At 41.4% G+C, this 22,765-nt stretch overlaps 1 pseudogene; it reads left to right on the plus strand.

Annotated features, from left to right (window-relative positions):
- Window positions 1-21,414: 21,414 nt before the first annotated feature.
- On the plus strand, window positions 21,415-21,877 carry LOC122689446 (annotated as a pseudogene).
- The last annotated feature ends 888 nt before the right edge of the window (window positions 21,878-22,765 follow it).

The following is a 22,765-nucleotide window of genomic DNA, read 5'->3' on the forward strand; positions in this document are numbered from 1 at the left end:
CAGCTGAAGTGTACAGATGACCTTTTCCTACATGGGGCATAGTTCAAAGATTTTTTTAGTGGAGGTCACGGAAAGTTTAAAGGTCACCGAAATTTCCACTGTGATTGGTTTGTTGCATTCAGTTTCTCAGTAGTGTCCGATTTTTTGCGACTCCATGGACTGCAGCACGCCAGGGTTCCCTGTATTTCACCATCTCCTGAAGCTTGCTCAAATTCATGTCCATTGAGTCAATGATGCCATCCAGCCATCTCACCCATCCAGCCATCTCATCCTCTGTTGCCTCCTTCTCCTACCCTCAATTTTTTTCAGCATCAGGGTTTTTTCCAATGAGTCGGCTGTTTGCATCAGGTGGCCAAAGTATTGGACCGTCACTAACGGAGCTTCAGCATCAGTCCTTCAAATGAATGTTCAGGGTTGATTTCCTTTGGGATTGACTAGTTTGATCTCCTTGCTGTCCAAGGGACTCTCAAGAGTTTTCTCCAGCACCACCATCAGTACTTTGGTGCTCAGCCTTCTTTATGATCCAGCTCTCACAACCGTAATGACTACTGGAAAAACCATAACTTTGACTATATGGACCTTTTTTGGGAAAGTGATGTCTCTGCTTTTTAAAACACTGTCTAGGTTTGTCATAGCTTTCCTTCCAAGGAGCAAGTATCTTTTAATTTCATGGCTGAAGTCACCGTCTGCAGTGATTTTGGGGCCCTAGAAAATAAAGTCTGTCACTGCTTCCATTTTTCACTCATCTATTTGCCATGAAGTGATGGGACCAGATCCCATGATCTTAATTTTTTTAATGTTGAATTTTAAGCCAGATTTTTCATTCTCCTCTTTCACCTTCATCAAGAGGCTTTTTAGTTCCTCTTTGCTTTCTGCCATTAGGGTGGTAAACATTACCAAATGTTCTCAACTCTACTTGAATATATGTCTGTAGTGCAGTTTGTTCCCATGAAAATTGTGAATTTCATAACTTACCTATGGCATTTCAAAACTTACCTGAACAACCATTTCAGTTCTTTCTCTAAGTCAGCCTTTATAGAGATCCTTAAGATCTAAATTGTTTTTGTATTAATTTTATTTTGCATTTTAATTCTGATTCCCTGGGAGGGTGTTGTGGAGTTTTCTAGAGGTACTTTATGATGATATAGCCAGAGATAATGTGAGGAAGCAAATAAGCCCATCACCACATCCCTCCTCAACATTTTTCAACATATCTCATAATATTGGTTCATTTAAATACACAAATGACTACTCAAACATATTACAAAAGGTTATCTTAAACTTCCAAGAGAAAATTCACTTTTCCAAATCACTGGATTCTGAAATTATTATTGAAATTCATTCTGATTCACACAACTTATTTTTTTCCAATCCAGAATTTTTTTTTTATTTTTAGAACACAGCTTCAAGACCTGCAATTTTGCCTCACTGGATGATGAGGGTATCTAGTGAGAGAAACTCAGCCTCCACCCTCAACTAATGCAGCCACTGAGGAACTGGTAGCCAATGAGCCACAGCTATTGGTCCAAAGAGTGGTGGAATCACCAGGTCTGAGTCAGTAACAACCTTCCTATGATACTCAGCCCAAAGATTGAGGAAAAAGTTGTGATAATTGCCCTGTTGTTTTTCCATCCAAGTACTTGCTTTTAACCATGGTGATTTAAGTGCAGGCATCCAAAGCTGGTAGTGGGACATGTCTCTATCTCCTTTCATCAAAATAAGAGGAGAAGACTCAGCAATTAAGAGAAATAAGATGACTCCTTCATATACCTCAAGTAATTCATGTGTTAATGTGTATGATAGTATTTATTTAATTCAACATCCATTATGTTTTCTTCTTTGTAAACTGACTTTTTTTAGATTCGGTTTTTCTATAGGCATATTGCTGAATTTGAAAATAGTTAAACATTTTCCAGTTCTTTTTCTTTTTAATTGATCTCCAGTTTCTTCCATCTGTGGAGAAAAAACGCACAGCGAGTCATTATGACCCACCTACAGAGATGGTAAATAACACCATTCTATTAAGAAGTTTCAGTGCTAGTGTCAGAAGAAAGGGCAAAAAACAATTTTTATGGTTGAGCAGGCATTCTCATCCTTAAGGAGATCTAGTAAATGTGAAATGCATATGTGCAGTACACATTAGGGAGAGAAGAAAGAGAATGTGAAAGTGTTAGTAGCTCAGTCATGTCTGACTCTTTGTGACCCCATGGATTGTAGCCCGTCAGTCTCCTCTGTCAATGGGATTCTCCAGGCAAGAATACTGGAGTGGGTTGCCATGCCCTTCTCCAAGGGATACAGGGTGGAGGGCCAGATGGGTCACAGTGAGAGAATTTTATCTTAAAGTTTTCTTGTCCTGCTTTAAAATATAATTTTCTATTAATAGATTTACTATGCAGCTAACTCAATTTTTTGAATGCTTTATAAGATTTTAAAATATTCCATAATAATAATAAGGCAAAATCTTGATAAGGAGGATTGTTTGTCCTAATTCCTGTCTCTATTGCTATCAAAGACAGCACTGGAAGTAAAATTGACTCCTGCATGTATACATTTCTTGGGCTTCCCTGGTGACTTAGTGGTAAAGGACCAGCCTGCCACTGCAGAAAATGCAGGCTCAATCCCTGGCTTGGTAAGATCCTCTGGAAAAGAAAATAGCAACCCACTCCAGTGTTCTTGCCTGGGAAATCCCATGGACAGAGGAGCCTGGCCAGCTACAGTCCATGGGGTTACAACAGAGTCAAATGCAACTTACAGACTAAACAACAACAATATGTATGCAGTTCCCAACAAAGCTCTTTCTAGTTTCCTGACCTGTTCTCAGTTTTCTCTAGAGCAAGTTGTTCTCTGTCAAATGCAGAATTCTTTGTGTGGTGTCTCATCTGTAAGAGTCTTATTTCTCTTTTGATAAGTCCAAGAAATGTTTTAGTTTATTCAGCTTTTGTCTCATTGTTTTGCTGAGGGTGATACCCTTCCAAAGTTTTTATATCCAAATTATTATTCTAACTTATCATACATGTTCAAATAAAACTCAACACTGGTAATAAAATACTGGACATTAAAGCAAATCACAAAATATTTCAAAGGATTGAAATCCCACAATATGTTCTCACTTCACAAAGTATGAAGCTATAAATCAATTTTTAAAGGAAACAATCAGAATATAATCAACTTTGTCAAAAATCAGCAATATATTTTTAGAAAGATTATGCAAGTAAAGAGGCATCATGCCATGAAAAACATAATGAAAATATTAATGTATTAACATTCACATGAATATTAACTTCAAATGTTTCGGTAAAAAGAAAAATATTTATTTATTGATCATCATCTTATTATTTGAAGCAATTGTCCAGAGACATGTGGCACTATGTGCTCTGGATTTATAACCTTAAATCAACAAGATGCAAAACAAAGTAACAAAGCCAACTCACAGAGAATCCTACACTTCCAGCTTTAATTTTCTGGCTGAGTATCATAGGACGGCTGTTATTGTTTCAGGCCTGGTCACTCCACCACTTTTTGGACCAATAGCCGTGACTCACTGGCTGCCAGTCCCTCATTGTCTGCATCAATGGAGACTGGGGCCTGCACTGCTCTTACTGGGTACTCTCATCATTCATTGATGCAAAATTGCAGGTCCTGAAGGTCTATGCTCTAAATGTCAAAAAATTCTGGAATGGGAAAGAATAAATTGTATGAGTTAAGAAATAAGGAAACCAGGCTTCCCTGGTGTCTTAGTAGTAAAGAATCACCTGCAAATGAAGGAGACATGGGTTCAATTCTTGGTCCAGGAAGATCCCACATGCCACAGAGCAACTAAGCCCATGCACCACAACTATTGAGCCTGTGCTCTAGAGTCCAGGAACCACAACTACTGAGCCCTCACACTGCAACTACTAAAGCCCATGTGCCCCAGAGCCTGTGCTTCCTAACAAGAGAAGCCACTGCAATGAGAAGCCCATGCACCACAACTAGAGAGTAACCTCCGCTTGCAGCAACTAGAGAAAAGCCCATTCAGTCATGAAGACCCAACAGAGACAATAATAATAATAATAAAATAAGGAAACAATCCCATTTACAATTGCATCAGAAAGAATGAAATACCTAGGAATAAACCTACCTATGATAGTAAAAGACATATACTTAAAAAAGTATAACACACTGATGAAAGAAATTGAGACAGGAGAAAGTGGTCAAGACAGGAGAGTAGTAGGATGTGAAAGTCATACATCAAAAATACATCTATGTGTGGAATGATTTTCACAGAATATCTACTGAACGCTGGCAGAAGATCTCAAACTTTTGGAACAGCCAGGAAATCTCCACATAACCAGGTAGGACAAAAAAAAAAAAGAGAGAGAGAGAGAGAAAGGAATTGGGATGGGACCTGTGCCCCCTGGGAGGGAGCTGTGAAAGAGAAAAAATTTCTGTACCCTGGGAAGTCCCCCTGCAGTGGGGAAATCAGCTGGGACTGATGGGAAACTTGATGCCTTGGAGCAGAGTGTAGCAACCAGTTTGTAGCAGACAGAATGGAGAGATACTTGCATAGACAGTGATTGCCACAGCCCTGTGCTCCCCAGCCTGAGATATGCATCCACTGATGCAAGCAGGGGCTGGATGTTGAAGCTCAGACTTTGGAGATCAGACCCGGAGAGAGAACTGGGGTTGGCTGTGCAAAAACAGCCTGAAGGGACTGGAGTCTGCTGCAACCACAGCTGAGGTTGTATACGAAGGAAACCTGGGCTCACCTTAGAGGCCAGCATTGTTGCTTGGGGAGTGTGTGAGGGGAAGGTGAGGACCCACCTTTGCAGACTTTCTTCCTGCTTGTGCTCTCAGGTGATAGGACACCACCTATACAAGTTCCAGGAGCAGGGAGGAACTGAAACTTCTCCCCTTGCAGGTTCCAGGAGTAGTTGCAAGCCACGTCCTTTGCCATTGCAGGCTCTGGGGTCACACACAAACAATCACCACTGCCAAGAGCCCTGGGAGCAGGCACCAGTTGCAGTATCTGTACACTTCATACGAAGGGGCTCATGGCCAGGACATATTGAAGAAAGAGGCAGCAAGCATACATACTAAAATATTAAACACACACAAGCTATACAAGGATATTCCCACATATAAATAGCTCTCCAAGACCAAAGAAGAAAATTGTTTCTCCTAAACTCATAGAGTAAGGGAAATATAAGTAAAATAATGAAGCAGAGAAACCACTACCAGTTAAAAGGCCAAGAGAATTCCCCTAAAAGAACAATGAAATAGACCTCTTCAATTTAACAGACAAAACTTTCAAGTAGAAGATAGTGAAAACACTGAAGAAATTAAGAAAGGCTATTGACAGAAAGGCAGAGTAGTATAAAAAGACTAATAAAAATAAATGGAAAAAAATAAACTAGAAACTATAAGGAGGAGTCAAGAAAAATTTGAAAACTCATTTGCTAAGAAGAAAGCTGAGTCAAAAGCAAGGAATAGAAAAATGAATTATACAGAAGAACAAATAAGTAATCTGGAATACAGAAGAATGGAAATCACAAAATCTGAACAAGACAGAAAGTCAAATGAAAACAATGTAAGAAACCTATAGGATAATATAAAGCATGCCAATCTATGCATAATAGGGATTTCAGATGGGGAAGAAAGAGAAAATGGGGGTAAGAAATGTATCTGAAGATATTATGGCTGAAAATTTCCCAAAACTAAAGAGGTAAACTGAAATCCAGGTGCAGGAATCAAGAAGGATCCTACACAATATGAACTCAGATCCACACGAAGACATATCCTAATTAAAATGACAAAAGTTAAATAGAGAGATTTCTAGGGAGTTCCCTGGTGGTTCAGAGGCTAAGACTTCATGCTCCTAATCCAAGGGGCCTGGGTTCAATCTCCGGTCAGGGAACTAGATTCCATATGCCGTAATGAAAGTTTGCTGCTATGAGCTGTGAATGATGCCAGGATTATCGGCTTCCAGAGGAGAGGAATTTGATCCAAGGCCAGTGAGGAGGCTTGATCACTCAGAGTTTTTTGTGTAATAAAGTTTCATCAAAGTATAAAAGAGATAGAGAAATCTTCTGACATAGATATCAGAAGGGGACAGAAAGAGTGCCCCCTTGCTAGTTTTTAGCAAGGAGTTATATACCTACTAGCAAGCTTCTAATTAGAGAAAGAAATGCCTTAAAACTGAGAGTTGCACCAGACCCATCACCCACAACATCCATTTTGACATAGCATTGGCACAAGGTGATTCATCCCGGGCCATAAAACAATTGACATGAATTTTGAAGAAAGGCAGATAACCAACCAAATACATAGTTCATTAACATAGCTTAAGAAAAACACTTCCATGAGAAAAACTCATTGGCTAGCTCAAGGTTTGAGTTAAAGTTAAGTTCAGGTGGAATCAGGTGTCATCATGACAACACAGAATTTTTTTCCTTTTATTTTTATTAGTTGGAGGCTAATTACTTTACAATATTGTAGTGGTTTTGCCATACACTGACATGAATCAGCCATGGATTTACATGTGTTCCCCATCCTGAACCCCCTCCCACCTCCCTCCCCATCCCATCCCTCTGGGTCATCCCAGTGCACCAGCCATGAGCACTTGTCTCATGCATCCAACCTGGACTGGCGATCTGTTTCACACTTGATAACATACATGTTTCGATGCTATTCTCTCAGATCATCCCACCCTCGCCTTCCTCCACAGAGTCCAAAAGTCTGTTCTATACATCTGTGTCTCTTTTTCTGTCTTGCATATAAGGTTATCATCACCATCTTTCTAAATTTCATATATATGCGTTAGTATACTGTATTGGTGTTTATCTTTCTGGCTTACTTCACTCGTATAATCGGCTCCAGTTTTATCCACCTCATTAGAACTGATTCAAATGAATTCTTTTTAATGGCTGAGTAATATTCCACTACATATATGTACCATAGCTTTCTTATCCATTCATCTGCTGATGGGCATCTAGGTTGCTTCCATGTCCTGGCTATTATAAACAGTGCTGCGATGAACATTGGGGTGCATGTGTCTCTTTCAGATCTGGTTTCCTCTGTGTGTATGCCCAGGAGTGGAATTGCTGGGTCATATGGCAGTTCTATTTCCAGGTTTTTAAGAAATCTCCACACTGCTCTCCATAGCGGCTGTACTGGTTTGCATTCTCACCAGCAGTATGAGGGTTCCCTCTCCAGCATTTACTGCTTGTAGACTTTTGGATAGCAGCCATCCTGACTGGCATGTAATGGTACCTCATTGTGGTTTTGATTTGCATTTCTCTGATAATGAGTGATGTTGAGCATCTTTTCATGTGTTTGTTAGCCATCTGTATGTCTGCTTTGGAGAAATGTCTGTTTAGTTCTTTGGCGCATTTTTTGATTGGGTCATTTATTTTTCTGGAATTGAGCTGCAGGAGTTGCTTGTATGTTTTTGAGATTAATGCTTTGTGTGTTGCTTCGTTTGCTATTATTTTCTCCCATTCTCAAGGCTGTCTTTTCACCTTGAGTATAGTTTCCTTTGTTGTGCAAAAGCTTTTAAGTTTCATTAGGTCCCCCCCCCCACTTTTCTTTTTTGCTTTTACTTCCAATATTCTGGGAGGTGGGTCATAGAGGATCCTGCTGTGATTTATGTTGGAGAGTGTTTTGCCCATGTTCTCCTCTAGGAGTTTTATAGTTTCTGGTCTTATATTTAGATCTTTAATCCATTTTGAGTTTATTTTTGTGTATGGTGTTTGAAAGTGTTCTAGTTTCATTCTTTTACAAGTGGTTGACCAGCTTTCCCAGCACCACTTGTTAAAGAGGTTGTCTTTTTTCCATTGTATAGTCTTGCCTTTTTTGTCGATGATAAGGTGTCCATAGGTACACAGATTTATCTCTGGGCTTTCAATTCTGTTCCATTCATCTATATTTCTGACTTTGTGCCAGTACCATGCTGTCTTGATGACTGTGGCTTTGTAGTATAGTCTGAAGTCAGGCAGGTTGATTCCTCCAGTTCCATGCTTCTTTCTCAAGATTGCTTTGGCTATTCGAGGTTTTTTGCATTTCCATACAAATTGTGAAATTATTTGTTCTGGTTCGGTGAAGAATACCATTGGTAGCTTGATAGGGATTGCATTGAAAACTCAGTCTATAAGGCCACCATCACCCTAATTCCAAAACCAGACAAAGATGCCACAAAAAAAGAAAACTACAGGCCAATATCACTGATGAACATAGACGCAAAAATCCTTAACAAAATTCTAGCAAACAGAATCCAACAACATATTAAAAAAATCATACACCATGACCAAGTGGGCTTTATCCCAGGAATGCAAGGATTCTTTAATATTCACAAATCAATCAATGTAATACGCCACATTAACAAATTGAAAGATAGAAACCATATGATTATTTCAATAGATGCAGAGAAAGTCTTTGACAAATTTCTACATCCATTTATGATAAAAACTCTCCAGAAAGCAGGAATAGAAAGAACATACCTCAACATAATAAAAGCTATATATGACAAACCCACAGCAAACATTATCCTCAATGGTGAAAAATTGAAAGCATTTCCCCTAAAGTCAGGAACAAGACAAGGGTGCCCACTCTCACCACTACTATTCAACATAGTTTTGGAAGTGTTGGCCACAGCAATCAGAGCAGAAAAAGAAATAAAAGGAATCCAGATTGGAAAAGAAGAAGTAAAACTCTCACTGTTTGCAGATGACATGATCCTCTACATAGAAAACCCTAAAGACTCTACCAGATAATTACTAGAGCTAATCAATGAATATAGTAAAGTTGCAGGATATAAAATTAACACACAGAAATCCCTTGCATTCCTATACACTAACAATGAGAAAACAGAAAGAGAAATTAAGGAAACAATACCATTCACCATTGCAACAAAAAGAATAAAATACTTAAGAGTATATCTACCTAAAGAAACAAAAGACCTATACATAGAAAACTATAAAACACAGATGAAAGAAATCAAAGAGGACACAAATAGATGGATAAATATACCATGTTCATGGATTGGAAGAATCAATATTGTGAAAATGAGTATACTACTCAAAGACAACACAGAAATTTAAAAGAAAAAAAATGTCTGCCACTTGCAGTTTTATTTCCTCCTCCTACTTGGGGACCTCTGGCCTCCCTATGGAGGCTATTAGCACTCTCATTAACTAAGAGTTTGCATGCTACAACTGGGTTCACATGCTGCATCTAAAGAGCCTGCATGCCACAACTAAGACCCAGCACAGCCAAATAATAAATATTCTTTTTTTAAAATAAAAAAGAATTATAAAAGAGGCAAGAGAAGGAAAAAAAAAAGAGTTAATTGCAAGGGAACCGCCATCAGGCTATCAGCTGATTTCTCTATAGAAATGTTGCAGGCCAGAAGGGAGTGGCAAGATACATTCAAAATCCTAAAAGGGAAAATTTTATAACCTAAGATACTCCATGTGCTGTCGCTTCAGTCATGTTCAATGCTTTGCAACCCTATGGACTGTAGCTCACCAGGCTCCTCTGTCCATGGGATTCTCCAGGCAAGAATACTGGAATGAGTTGCTATTTCCTTCTCCAGGGCATCTTCCTGACCCAGGGTCAAACTTGCGTCTCTTGTGTTTTCTGTATTGGCAGGCAGATTCTTTACCACTAGTGCCACCTGGGAAGCCCTAGGTATCTCTCCTTCTATAATAAATGATAATCCTGCTAGGATACTCTACCCAGAAGGATTGTCATTTAGAATAGACGAAGAGAGAAAGAATTTCTCAAACAAGCAAAAACTAAAAGAGTACAGAAATACTAAACCTATTCTAAAAAAAATATTGAAAGGTCTTCTCTAAACAGAAAAGAAGCAGGAATCAGTAGGAAAGAAAAAATCGTAACTGGAAAATAAGTCACTTCAGCCAGTACATAGATTTTTAAAAATCAAAGCGTTTTTGTGAAAACCATGATAACCACACTGAAAATCAAAGGGATTTTTTAAAAAAGGGGATTAACATGAAGATGCAAAAGAGGACATCAAAATAATGAAATGTGGGGGAGGAGAGTAGGAATAGATATATTATATTTTTTAGAATGTGTTTGAGCCTATTTGACTATAAGTCTAAAGCAAGTAGATATAGGAAGGGGTTAATATACTCGAAAAACAGGGTAACCAGGAGGAGGATCCTGATGGGCTTGCCAGGGAGTCTGACAAGTAGGGCTGCATGGGCACCATGTGCTCATGGCCAACTTCTGTGTGATTCCAGGAGGGGGACGCCTGTTCCCAGCTCCCCAGTCCCACAGCCATGAGGAGCCCATCATGCCTGCCCTTGCCCCAAGCTACAGCTGGTGGCAGTGTGAGGGCAGGGGCTGGGTTGCCCCACGCAAGAGCATGTCCCCAGGACATGAGCCTTGGATTTGGACTAGATGAAGACGGATCTGCCCAGGACAGACGGTTGAGATGGGTGGACAGGGCACCTCCACTACACGCAGTGGGGCTGTGGCGTGCTGGCCCCCGTGGCGGGTCCGGTCGTGGGAGGCTCTGGGAGTGGCCAGGGTCTGATGGCGTCCCAGGGGTCATGGGACCGCCTTCATTTGTGTGGCGGTGGGACCCCCACACTTGTTTTCCTGGTGGCCTGGCCATGTTAAAGTCTTTCTGTTCCCTGGACAGCGCCCGAGCTCCTGTCTTGTGTCCCTTGCTGTGCGTGCTTGCCACCCTTCCCCATCACTGCCAGCTTTCCCCTCCAGCCCCCCCACCTCCCCGCCCTGCATGGGTGACCACCTGTATCCCTTTCCTTTGTCTGTGACTGAACGGGCCTCGCCTCAAGTGGGTGTCATCCCTGGGCAGAGTGCCCTTGGTCCTGAAGGGGGAGAAAGCTGGGCATGGTGGGTTGCCCATGAGGTGCCTGTGAGGGGCGTGGGGGGACCCGTACAAATGGGAGAGTGTTCTCCCAGCCTGCTGTGGCTCTGGGTGTTGGCGGTGGTGGTAGCGAGGCCTGTGAGGGGGCACCCCCGGCGGCCGGGGAGGCCAGTCAGCATCCTGGGTGCCATAGGAACGCCCCTGTGCTGGAGGCCTCTGGCAGTAAGATCCTGTGGTGTGCCACAGCAGCCTTTTGAAGGGCCTTTTGAAGGGCCCTGGGGCCCCTTGGGGTGGCGCACAGGCATCCCATCTCCAGTGCCAGTTCAGTGCCATTACCACATCTTTGCAACACTGGTCTATGTGGCTGCACCCCATCGGTTCCTCTCTCCGTCCTTCCTTCCACCTCGTCTGTCCCACGGGGCCATGCCCTGGTGTGTCTCACTTCCCCAGCCCTGCTACGGTCCAGTTTTTGGGTTGGTTACACATCATCACCAACTGTCAGCCAATGTCATTGCATACTGGGAGAGGGAGAGCACCCGTGTCCCTGCTGCGCCCCTTTCTGGTGCGCTAGCCCAAGCATGGGTACAGTTTAGGCCAGCTACCGAGGACTGGCAGCTGTGCCCACCCTGCCCACCCCTGGGTGGGTGGACGGGAGAGCACATTGGCCGTCCCCCAATGCACCAGCAGGTGTCCCTGGCCCTGCTCCCCGGCCACCAGGGCAACAGCCCGAGACCGGGTCTCCGCTCATTCTTCTACACTGCTGCAGCAGCTCACTGCGCCCCTCATGGGCAGAGCATGCGAGGTCAGCCATCTTTGACAAGGGTTGGATTGATGGTCGGGTACTGGTGATCACCTTCCCCTTTCCCCACTTTGTGGGTTTCTGCGGCATGGTGTGTCCCAGCGCCCCACACCCATACCCCTACCAGCCCAGCTCCTTGTGCTAGCTACTCAGGGATTCCCTGGTAGCTAAGCTAGTAAGAATCCACCAGCAAAGCAGGAGACCGGGGTTCAATTCCTCAGTCCAGAAGATCCCCTGGAGAAGGGATAGGCTATCCATTCCAGTATGCTTGAACTTCCCTGGTGGCTCAGCTGGTAAAGAATTAGCCTGCAGTGCGGGAGACCTGGGTTCTATCCCTGGGTTGGGAAGATCCCCTGGAAAAGGGAAAGGCTACCCACTCCAGTACTCTGGCCTAGAGAATTCCATGAACTGTGTAGTTCATGGGGATGCAAAGAGTTGGACAGGACTGAGCGACTTTCACTTTCAGAAATCAAAAACATACAGTAAATTCATTAAAACCCCAAAGAATAAAACAAAAATAAAATTAAATCATCAAACCAGAAAAAGAAAGGAATAAAGAGGAAATAGAATCAACTGGAAAGCTCATAACTCACCACCAACAACAACCAAAAAACAAATAAAATATGGGCAGAAGACCTAAATAGACATTTCACCAAAGAAGAAATTCAGATGGCCAATCTGCACATGAAAAGATGCTCAGCATCATCACTAATTATCAGAGAAATGCACATTGAAATTACAGTGAGGTACCACTTCACATCAGTCAGTCAGAATGGCCATCATCAAAAAGTCTACACACAATAAATACTGGGGAGGGTGTGGAGAAAAACTTCAGAAATTCCCTGGCAGCCCAGTGGTTAGGACATGATGCTTTCACTGCCAAGGACATGGGTTCAATCCCTGGTAGAGGAAATAAAATCTCACAAGCTATGCAGTATGGCAAAAAAAAAAAAAAAAAAACTTTAAATAAATTAAAAAAAAATAGAAATGAGAACCTCCTACACTGTTGGTAGGAATGTACATTACCATTATGGAGAACAGTATGCGGGTTCATAAAAACCTAAAAATAGACCCAGCAATCCGACTCCTGGGTATATTTCCAGAGAAAACTCTAATTTAAAAAGACAAATGAAACTCAATGTTCATAGCAACACTATTACAGTAGTCAAGACCTGGAAGGAACCTAAATGCCCATCAACAGATGAATGGATAAAGAAGATGTGGTACATATATGCAATGGGATATTACTCAGCCATAAAAGTAATGAAATAATGCTATTTACAAAACATAGATGGATTTAGAGATTATCATACTAAGTTAGGTAAGTCAAACAGAGAAAGACAAATATCATATGATAGCGCTTTTATGTGGAACCTTAAAAAACTATACAAATGAACTTATTTACAAAACAGAAATAGAGTCACAGATGTAGAAAAGAAACTTATGGTTACTGGGGATGGCGATGGGGAGAAGGGATAAATTGGGAGACTGGGATTGATGCATACACATTACTATATATTAAATAGATAACTAATAAAGACCTACTGTATAGCACAGGGAATGCTACTTAACATTCTGTGATGGCCGGTATGGGAAAAGAATGTAAAAAGGGTGAGTGGATATAGTATATGTAACTGATTCACTTTGCTGTACAGCAGAAACTAACACAACATTGAAAATCAATGATACTCCAACAATTTTTTTTAATTATAAAAAAATAAATGCAAAAATAGTCTAACAAATAATAAATGCTGGAGAGGGTGTGGAGAAAAGGGAACATTCCTACACTATGGGAACACAGCCACTATGAAAAAGTGGTGGAATTACCATATGATCCAGGAATCCAACTCCTGGGCATATATCCAGGTACAACTATAATTCAAAAAGATACATGCACCTTTATGCTCATAGCAACACTATTCACAATACCCAAGCCATGGAAACAACTTAGATGTACATTGGCAGATGAATAAAGAAGACGTGGTACACACACACACACACACACACACGCACGCACGCACACACACACAATGAAATACTACTAAACCATAAAAAAAGAATGAAATAATGCCATTTGCAGCAACATGGATGGATGTAGAGATTGTCATACTGAGGGAAACAAGTCAGACAGAGAAAGACAAATACTGTATTATTTATGTGTGGGATCTAAAGAGTATCACAAGCCAGTAAATACAACAAAAAAGAAATAAACTCTTCCTCTCACCACTTGAGCCCACCAGTTTGTTCTCTATGAAGGAAGGGTGAAAGAGAAGGGTAGGGGCAGTGGATTAAGAGGTACAAACTATTATGTATAAAATAAATAAGTTTCAAAGATATATTGTACAACACAGGGAATATAGCTAATATTAGGCTTCAGCAATATGTGAACTGTGAACTTCCAGATGTTCAAGCTGGTTTTAGAAAAGGCAAAGGAACCAGAGATCAAATTGCCAACATCCATTGGATCATCAAAAAAGCGAGAGAGTTCCAGAAAAAACATCTATTTCTGCTTTGTGGACTATGCCAAAGCCTTTGACTGTGTGGATCCCAATAAGCTGCGGAAAATTCTGAAAGAGATGGGAATACCAGACCATCTGACCTGCCTCTTGAGAAACATGTATGCAGGTCAGGAAGCAACAGTTAGAACTGGACATGGAACAACAGACTGGTTCCAAATAAGAAAAGGAGTACGTCAAGGCTGTATATTGTCATCCTGCTTATTAAACTTATACACAGAATACATCATGAGAAATGCTGGTCTGGAAGAAGCACAAGCTGGAATCAAGATTGCCAGGAGAAATATCAATAACATCAGATATGCAGATGACACCATCCTTATGGCAGAAAGTGAAGAACTAAAGAGTCTCTTGATGAAAGTGAAAGAGGAGAGAGAAAAAGTTGGCTTAAAGTTCAACATTCAGAAAACTAAGATCATGGCATCTGGTCCCATCACTTCATGGCAAATACATGGGGAAACAGTGGAAACAGTGGCTGACTTTATTTTTGGAGGCTCCAAAATCACTGCAGATGGTGATTGCAGCCATGAAATTAAAAGACACTTACTCCTTGGAAGGAAACTTATGACCAACCTAGATAGCTTATTAAAAAGCAGAGACATTATTTTGTCAACAAAGGTCCATCTAGTCAAGGCTATGGTTTTTCTAGTAGTCATGTATGGTTGTGAGAGTTGGACTCTAAAAAAATCTGAGGGCCAAAGAATTGATGCTTTTGAACTGTGGTGTTTGAGAAGACTCTTGAGAGTCCCTTGGACTGCAAGGAGATCCAACCAGTCCATCCTAAAGGAGATCAGTCCTGGGTGTTCATTGGAAGGACTGATGTTGAAGCTGAGACTCCAATACTTTGGCCACCTGATGTGAAGAGCTGACTCAATCGAAAAGACCCTGATGCTGGGAAAGATTGAGGGCAGGAGGAGAAGGGGACAACAGAGGATGAGATGGTGGGATGGCATCACTGCCTCAGTGGACATGTGTTTGGGCAAACTCCAGGAGTTGGTGATGGACAGGGAGGCCTGGCGTGCTGCGGTTCACGGGGTTGCAAAGAATCAGACACGACTGAGTGACTGAACTGAACTGATAAATGGAGTAAAACTCTTAAAAATTGTGAATCACAATGTTGTACACCTGTAACATATAATATTGTACATCAACTATACTTCAATTTTAAAAAATTCCCCTCCTCCCTAAAAAAGAACTGGGCCATAAAGGCTTTGAAGACTGGGATGCAAGAGTTGAGTGATACATATGAAATGTAGATAAAAGAGAAGAAAATGGAGTTTGATTTTGAAGACTGGGAGAAATTAGTATATTTAATTCTCTTTGAAGGATGATTGAGGAAACAGGGTACCTAATGAGAGGGTAACAGGCAAGAAGGCCAGGGGTCCCCAAGCATAGGAAATAGAGTGCAAGTGTCAGACGTGTTTTTTCCCTTCTCTATACAAAATTAAAAGGAAGTTTCTTTTAAAATTCTCTGTTGCCATGATGACACCTGGTTTCACTTGAACTTAACTTTTCTCAAACCTTGAGCTAACCAATGCATTTTTCTTATGGAAATATTTTTCTTAAGCTATGTTAATGAACTATGTGTTTACCTTAGACTCTGTCTTTCTTCAAGTCCATTCCGCCTAAGACTCAGAACTGATAATGGCTCAATAAACCAGTATGTTTTACTCATGGAAATATTCTCTTAAGCTACGTTAATGAAACTATGTATTTGGTTGGAAATCTGCCTTTCTTCAAAGTTCATGTCAACTGTTTTATGGCCTGGGATGACTCACCTTGTGCCAATGCTATCTCAAAATACATGTTGTGGGTGAGGGGCCTGGTGCACTCTCTCAGTTTGAGGCATTTCCTTTCTTTAATTAGCAGTTTGCTAATAGGTATATAACTTCTTGCTATAAACTAGCAAGGGGGTACTCTTTCTTCCCCCTTCTGATGTCTATGTCAGAAGCTTTCTCTATCTCTTTTATATTTTAACGAAAACTTTATTACACAAAATCTCTGAGCGATCAAACTTCGTCACTGGTCCCGGATTGAATTTCTGTCCTCCAGAGGTGAAGAATCCCCATGTTCATGGCTCATAGCAGCAACCTTTTGCTAATGAACAAACTTGAGTTAATGGTGACTGAAAAGAAAAACTGAGGGAATGGGTTTTAAGCTTAAGGAAAAATGTTAATCAGCAGCCTCAGGAACAAAACATTAACAGGGGTGGCATATGCCATTCCAACTTTTTTTGACATTACCCATATTACAGAGTCCATTGAAAACATAATCGAGAGCCCAAACACATTAGAAAAATAACAGAATCACCAAGTTTAAGAAACATTGCCTATTCCAGGTCCCCAAGAATTGAAGTTACCACTCTAACTCCTTTAGATTAATTTGATTCTGTTATTTCTAAGCCTGAGATATTATGTTCTTAAAAGTGAAAAACTTCGTAACTTGCACACTGGCATCATGGGTGTGATATGGGCATGTAATCAAAGCAGTTCAACCTGGACTCAGCTCTGAATTAGTCAATGAGGGACCTCTAGCCACTGAACCACAGCCATTAGCCCAATGTTGTATCATATATCTTAGGCTGAGCCAGGAAACATCTTCCAGGGTTGCTCAACCTCAGAGATTGAGGGTCAAGTTGGTATGATTCTTTACCCGCTGTTGAGTTTCTTGTTTGATTTATTGTATGATTTAAATATGATGAAAAGGATATGAATTCAGACATGTGAGTGGATGTATCACCTGTATAACCCATCCATATAATCTTATATAAATGATCTTCCCAAACTCAACAGGGTATTTTTGTTCAGGTGATTTGTTCCATTAAAAAATATTTTTCATCTCTAAGCACATGGGTGTGACAAAATGAGACCACCAACTAAACTGGCAGGATGAAAACCCAGCTCCCAAGACAAGGATCAATAAAATGGGGGTGGTACTTATTTCTCATTCATCATCACCCTCTTCCTTTTGATCATGGCTTGTCACTACTGAATAACAGGAAATGAATGTTGAGTGAGAGGGGAGAAACCTTGAAAAAGTGGACTTTTTCTTGATGTTATGAGGGAACTCTAAAAACAAATGTAGGATCACTGGTGGACTTTAGTGGAATGTGAGAAATCCCGGACTCCACCTCTAACTGGTCATCAATGAAGTCCTTGCTGTGTTCCCTAGTGTCTCTCTGAGGGTAGTGACATGGCCAGTCCTGCCCTTAATGGCTAGGATTTTTTAAATGCTGCAAGCTATCCTTAATGTAACTACTTTTGACAATGTCAACCCTTGGAAGATGTAGTTTGGCAAGTATCATATGACTTTGGGTTGCCTTCATGCTGATCCAAACTCCATCACCTGGAGTTTTGTTTTAAAGAAGACTCTGTACATAATTACTGTTCTTATAACTATTGGACCATTATAGTGAATTCTATCCCTTCTGGAGACTCAGTGTCTTTCCCACATGATATATGCCTGAGGAAATGAAAGCCATTCATTACACAAGGTCACGTAGCTGCTGGGATAGATCTGATAACAGGACTCAGGTGACTTCCTGAAACTCAGAGTTCTGTTCGATCAAACATGGTATCAGCCTTTGAAAATGTGAACATATCCGGAGCTGCTAGTAACCATGATTCTCTCTACTAATCAGTTCAAGAGGAAATATTTTTGAATAACTGGAAATGCAGTGTGGATATTCTTCACCTACATGAATCCCCTTTGGGGAATTAATTCAAATGGAATTGTTTAATCAAGTGTTTCCTTTAAGCAAACTCCAAGAGCATGGGACTATATATATATTACAGGCTGTTTCTGACTGTCTTCCTCCTTCAATTACATCTGTGACCCCAAAACTGCCCAATATAACTCTGACAATATGTTCATTTGCAGGCGAGATGGAGAGGGATGTATTGCAATTAAAATGACAGGTGGAGAGGGAGAGATCCCCGGTGTCTCTCCCCTTTTATGAGGATACCAGTTCAAGGACACAAAGAAGCATAGCTGTCTGCAAGCCAGGGAAAACACTCTCACCAGAAGCCAAACCCTGCTAGAACATTGATCTTGGACTCTCTAGAACTGTGAGAAAATAACTTTTTTTAAAGCCACACACACACAAAAATGACAGGTGTTAGGGGATCCTTGAAAGAAGAGGACCTTGAGGCTTATGGGAAATCTAAGTGACCACAATCAGGAAATCTGATATTCAGATCAGATTATGGTAGAGTTCTTCTTAGCACGAACTCACTTCATACATTCTCTTTAACATCAACATGTCTATGTTTCTATGTCCAGGTACCCAGAAGTGGGGGAGAATGAATATAATGGTCAGAAACTTCACAAAACTTAGAGTAAAAGTTTGGCCCTGGATCATAGGGATCCACTACATGTGCAAGGTCACTTGTATAGGGTAAATCAAGTTGAAAAGGATTCCACAGTTTAACACTGTGGCCCAAGGAAGCTAAGACCTTAGGTTATTCACATAATGTAAGTGTGGCACCCAGTCACACCTCAAGAAGCATGTGTAGTATGGCATATTTGTTAGATTCATGAAGGCTGCTCATTCCCAGACACTTCTCCAGTGGATAAAACATGTCTGTTCCCCTATTTTTGACTCTGGGAGGCCTGTGATTGCTTTGACCAATGGAATGTGGAAGAAGTGATGTTATGCCCATGACATAGCTAATCTTTAAGAGGACACACAGCTTTGCCTTGCTGTTTGAGAGATGTGAGCTGACAAGCTAAAATCTCCCTATCCTGCTGCACAACCCCCATGAAGAGGTACCACCATTACACCAATATGAGTGTCAGCTGTCTCTTACATTGCAGAGTAGTTTAGACGTCAGCTGAATAAATTTAGAGACCCTAGCTTGGTTTATATTTTAAGGGACATTTATGCTTCTATTTTGGTTAATAGATAGGATAAAAAATGTGAAAACCTTCCATTCCAAACATGAAAAATAACTTGACAAAATTATTTATATATATTCTTTAAAATGCTCAGCTTTGTGTGAAAAGTGACAGAGATGAATAATCCCTGAAACCTTTAATAATTATGGATAACTGAATGACTGCAGCCTTAATGAAAATTGGAAATTTCTTAATGGGAAAGGAAAATGCCAAAAAATATTTCTAATCCATGTCCCTAACTGTGGGAGAGGAAAAGTCTCTTGAGAATTTGTAATGAAAAGAGAGGCCTTCTGTAGCTTTGGGTTACTAGTAACACTACGTCATGGTCCAGATAATGTGCAGTTGCAAACTTTCTTCCATGAATTATCATTACATTCTATTTACTAGTGATAAAAATTAGCTTTTTTCTCTTTATAATTAGAAATACTTCAATAACAGTAGAATTAGATGCTCCTTAAAATCCTCACAGGAAATGCACTTAAGCCTGATCATTACCATAGCTCGTTGAAAACCTCCATCTCTTTGAATATTCTTCAGTGACTTTTGATTCACTTTGGCTAACTTATTTTTATATGAATATATTAAAATTTTTGTTTGTATTATCATTGATTTTAGAAATTAGCATGTTATATTAATTATCTTTCCCTTTACTTGATTCTTGCCCTCTAGCCCTGGTGCATTCTTAGAGAATTAATCACTTTTTCAACAAACAGCTCTAATATTTATTGACAATAAATAAATAAATGTTGGGTATTTGGGGGACCTAAGATGTAAAGAGGGCTACACAGGTGACTCTAGTGGTAAAGAGCCTGCCTGCCAATACAGGAGATGTAAGAGACGGTGTTTCAAGCCCTGGGTCAGGAAGATACCCTAGAAGAGAGCATGGAAACCCACTCCAACATTCTTGCCTAGAGAATCTCCATGGACAGAGGAGCCTGGAGAGCTACAGTTCATAGGTTGGCTTGGATTCGGACAAGACTGACCGGACTTAGGATGCACCCAGGCATGCACAAGATGTAAAGAGGACTTCCCTGGTGGCTGAGAGTAAAGACTCCGCCTACAATGCAAGAGCTGCAGGAGACATGGGTTAGATCCTTGGGTCTGGAAGATCCCCTAGAGTAGGGCATGGCAACCCACTACAGTATTCTTCCCTGGAGAATCCCATGGACTGAGAAGCCTGGCAGGCTGCAATCCATGGGATTCCAAGAGTTGGATATGACTGAAGCAACTGAGCATACAACCAAAATGCAAAAAAATTAAATTTTAAACATTTAAATTTATGTTCCATAATATATGAGTATTTTTAAAAATCTGTAAGTATTCCATTTCTATTCTTGCTCCATATTTGGAGAACGTGGGTTTGCTTATTTTACTTCTACTCATGGCCTTTGATGAGTACTGTAGGTAATAGCAGGTCAGTTCTGGAGAATTCCAAAGACTGAGGAGCCTGGCAGGCTACAGTTCATGGGATCACAAAGAGTCCAACATGACTGAAGTGACTGAGCATGGACACACACACACACATGTCCTCTGATTTTGGGGAGCACTCTGCTAAACACGTCAGAGAGTACTTGCTCAAGCTGCATGCTTGTGTGTGCTAAGTCACTTCAGTTGAGTCCGACTCATTGTGACCCTATGGACTGTAGCTCGACAGGCGCCTCTGTCTATGGGATTCTCCAGGCAAGAATACTGGAGTGGGTGGTCATGCCCTCCTCCAGGGGAGCTTCCCTACCCAAGGATCAAACCTGCGTCTCTTATGTCTCCTGCATCAGCAGGTGGGTTCTTTACCACTAACGCTACCCGAGAAGCCCCTCTCAAGCTACGGTGGCTCAGAAATGGAAAAATAAGATTCTGTGGTGGAATTAAACGGCCGCCAATTGGCCAGAGTCACTCTGACGGCGGCGAGTGCTTGAGCTATGGAGGTCAGTCAGACCTTCTCAGGAAGCTCAAACCGTGTTTTGTTTTTTCCAAAAAAAAAAAAAAAAGTTATTTAACACTAGCGCAACCCGGGAAGCCCTTTCCTACAGGCTGCATAGTTCAGAGTTTCTGGGGGAGGTCATAGAAAGTTTAAAGATTCCCGCTGTGATTGATCCACAGAGGGTCAAAGGGGGAGGGGCATTTGGTGACACGTGACATGGGGTGACTGAGTGACAGGCCTCCCTGACTTCCATTTTATTCAATCAGATATGGACCTTGCCAGTGAGTTCAGGGCAGGCAGGGATTATAAAGCCGGGCACCTGCCCTAGGAAGCTGCCTTCCCTCTGAGCTGTGGGAAAGGTGAGTCTGAGATGAGTGAGTCATCACCTAAGCTGTCTGAGGAAGACATGGGCAATGAAGAAACCTAGCCCTGTGAAGCCGAGCCCTCCGAAATGGAGCCAAGGAAGGCAAAGGAGAAGATACCAAAGGGTCACTACGGCTGCAGCGGCCGCCGTGGTAACTGCCGCCACCGCCGCCTCTCCGATAACACTGACAGCTTCACCAGCTATTTCTCCAGGGTGCTAAAGCAAGTCCACATGGGCTTGAGTCTCTCACAGGAGGCCATGAATGTCATGAGTTCCTTCATGATAGATATATTCCAGGGCATCGCCAGAGGCTGGGCGCTTGGCCCCCCAAAACAAGCGCCCCACCATCACCTCCAGAGAGATCCAGACTTCTGTGAGCTTGCTGCTGCCTGGGGAGATGGGCAAACATGCCAGGTCAGAGGCCACCAAGGCGGTCATCAAATACACCACCAGCAGATTGGCTGACCCGGAACTTTGCATAACAAAGGCTCTTTTCAGAGCCACTTGGCGGGAAAAGACCTATATCACTGAACAGTCACATGCACTCTAGATTCTTGACCTGTGCCCTAGTGCCATGGTTAAAACATTTCTACCCTGAGGAAAGCATTATAAACCTCATCAATATGTGTCTGTTGTGTCAGTTGTTCCAGGCAAAATCATGAACTCTTCTTAACCATATTGCATCTCCTCACTTTCCTAAAAGGTCATTTCTATCCGTGGTTTCTCTGTCAGTCATTTTAGGGATCTTTGTGGTCAAAATTCTTTCCATGAAAGTTTCATTGACCTTTCATATTGTCATTCTCCCACCTGTATACAGGAGTATCATTCAGAGACTTTTATGTGCCATATAGCAATCTATAAAGTGCAGTAGCAGATATAAATGGCTTCCTAGGTAGCTCTGGTGTTAAATAACCTGCCTGTCAAAGCAGGTAGATGTAAGAGACATGGGTTCCATCCCTTGGTGGGGAAGATCCCCTGGAGGAGGGCATGGCAAACCACTCCAGTATTGCCTGGAGAATCACATGGACAGAGGAGCCTGGTGGGCTACCATGGATAGAGTCACACAGAGTCAGACATGACTTAGCATGCATTCACACAGCAGATATAAAAATCTTAATTACCCATTCATACTCTTTCAACATACCTGAAATCTGGATTCAGTTGAAAACATGAAATAGGAGCCCACTGCAGTGTAAAATTTGAAAATCTAATTTTCTGGAATCAAGCAATATACCTTCTGAAATTAGTATTCTATTCAGATTGGTCTCCTTTTTTTTTTTTTTTTCTTTTTTGCAGCCTATAACTTTTTGGGATTTGACTTAAGTGCAGTTTTGCCCAGATGATGAGATCACCGAATGACAGAAGCTGTAGCCACAGTCCCCATAGTAACAACTAATGGGACTGGCAACTCAGTGAGCCAAATGATAGGCCCAAAATG

This window comes from Cervus elaphus, chromosome X, assembly GCF_910594005.1.
Source record: "Cervus elaphus chromosome X, mCerEla1.1, whole genome shotgun sequence".
Taxonomy (NCBI): domain Eukaryota; kingdom Metazoa; phylum Chordata; class Mammalia; order Artiodactyla; family Cervidae; genus Cervus; species Cervus elaphus.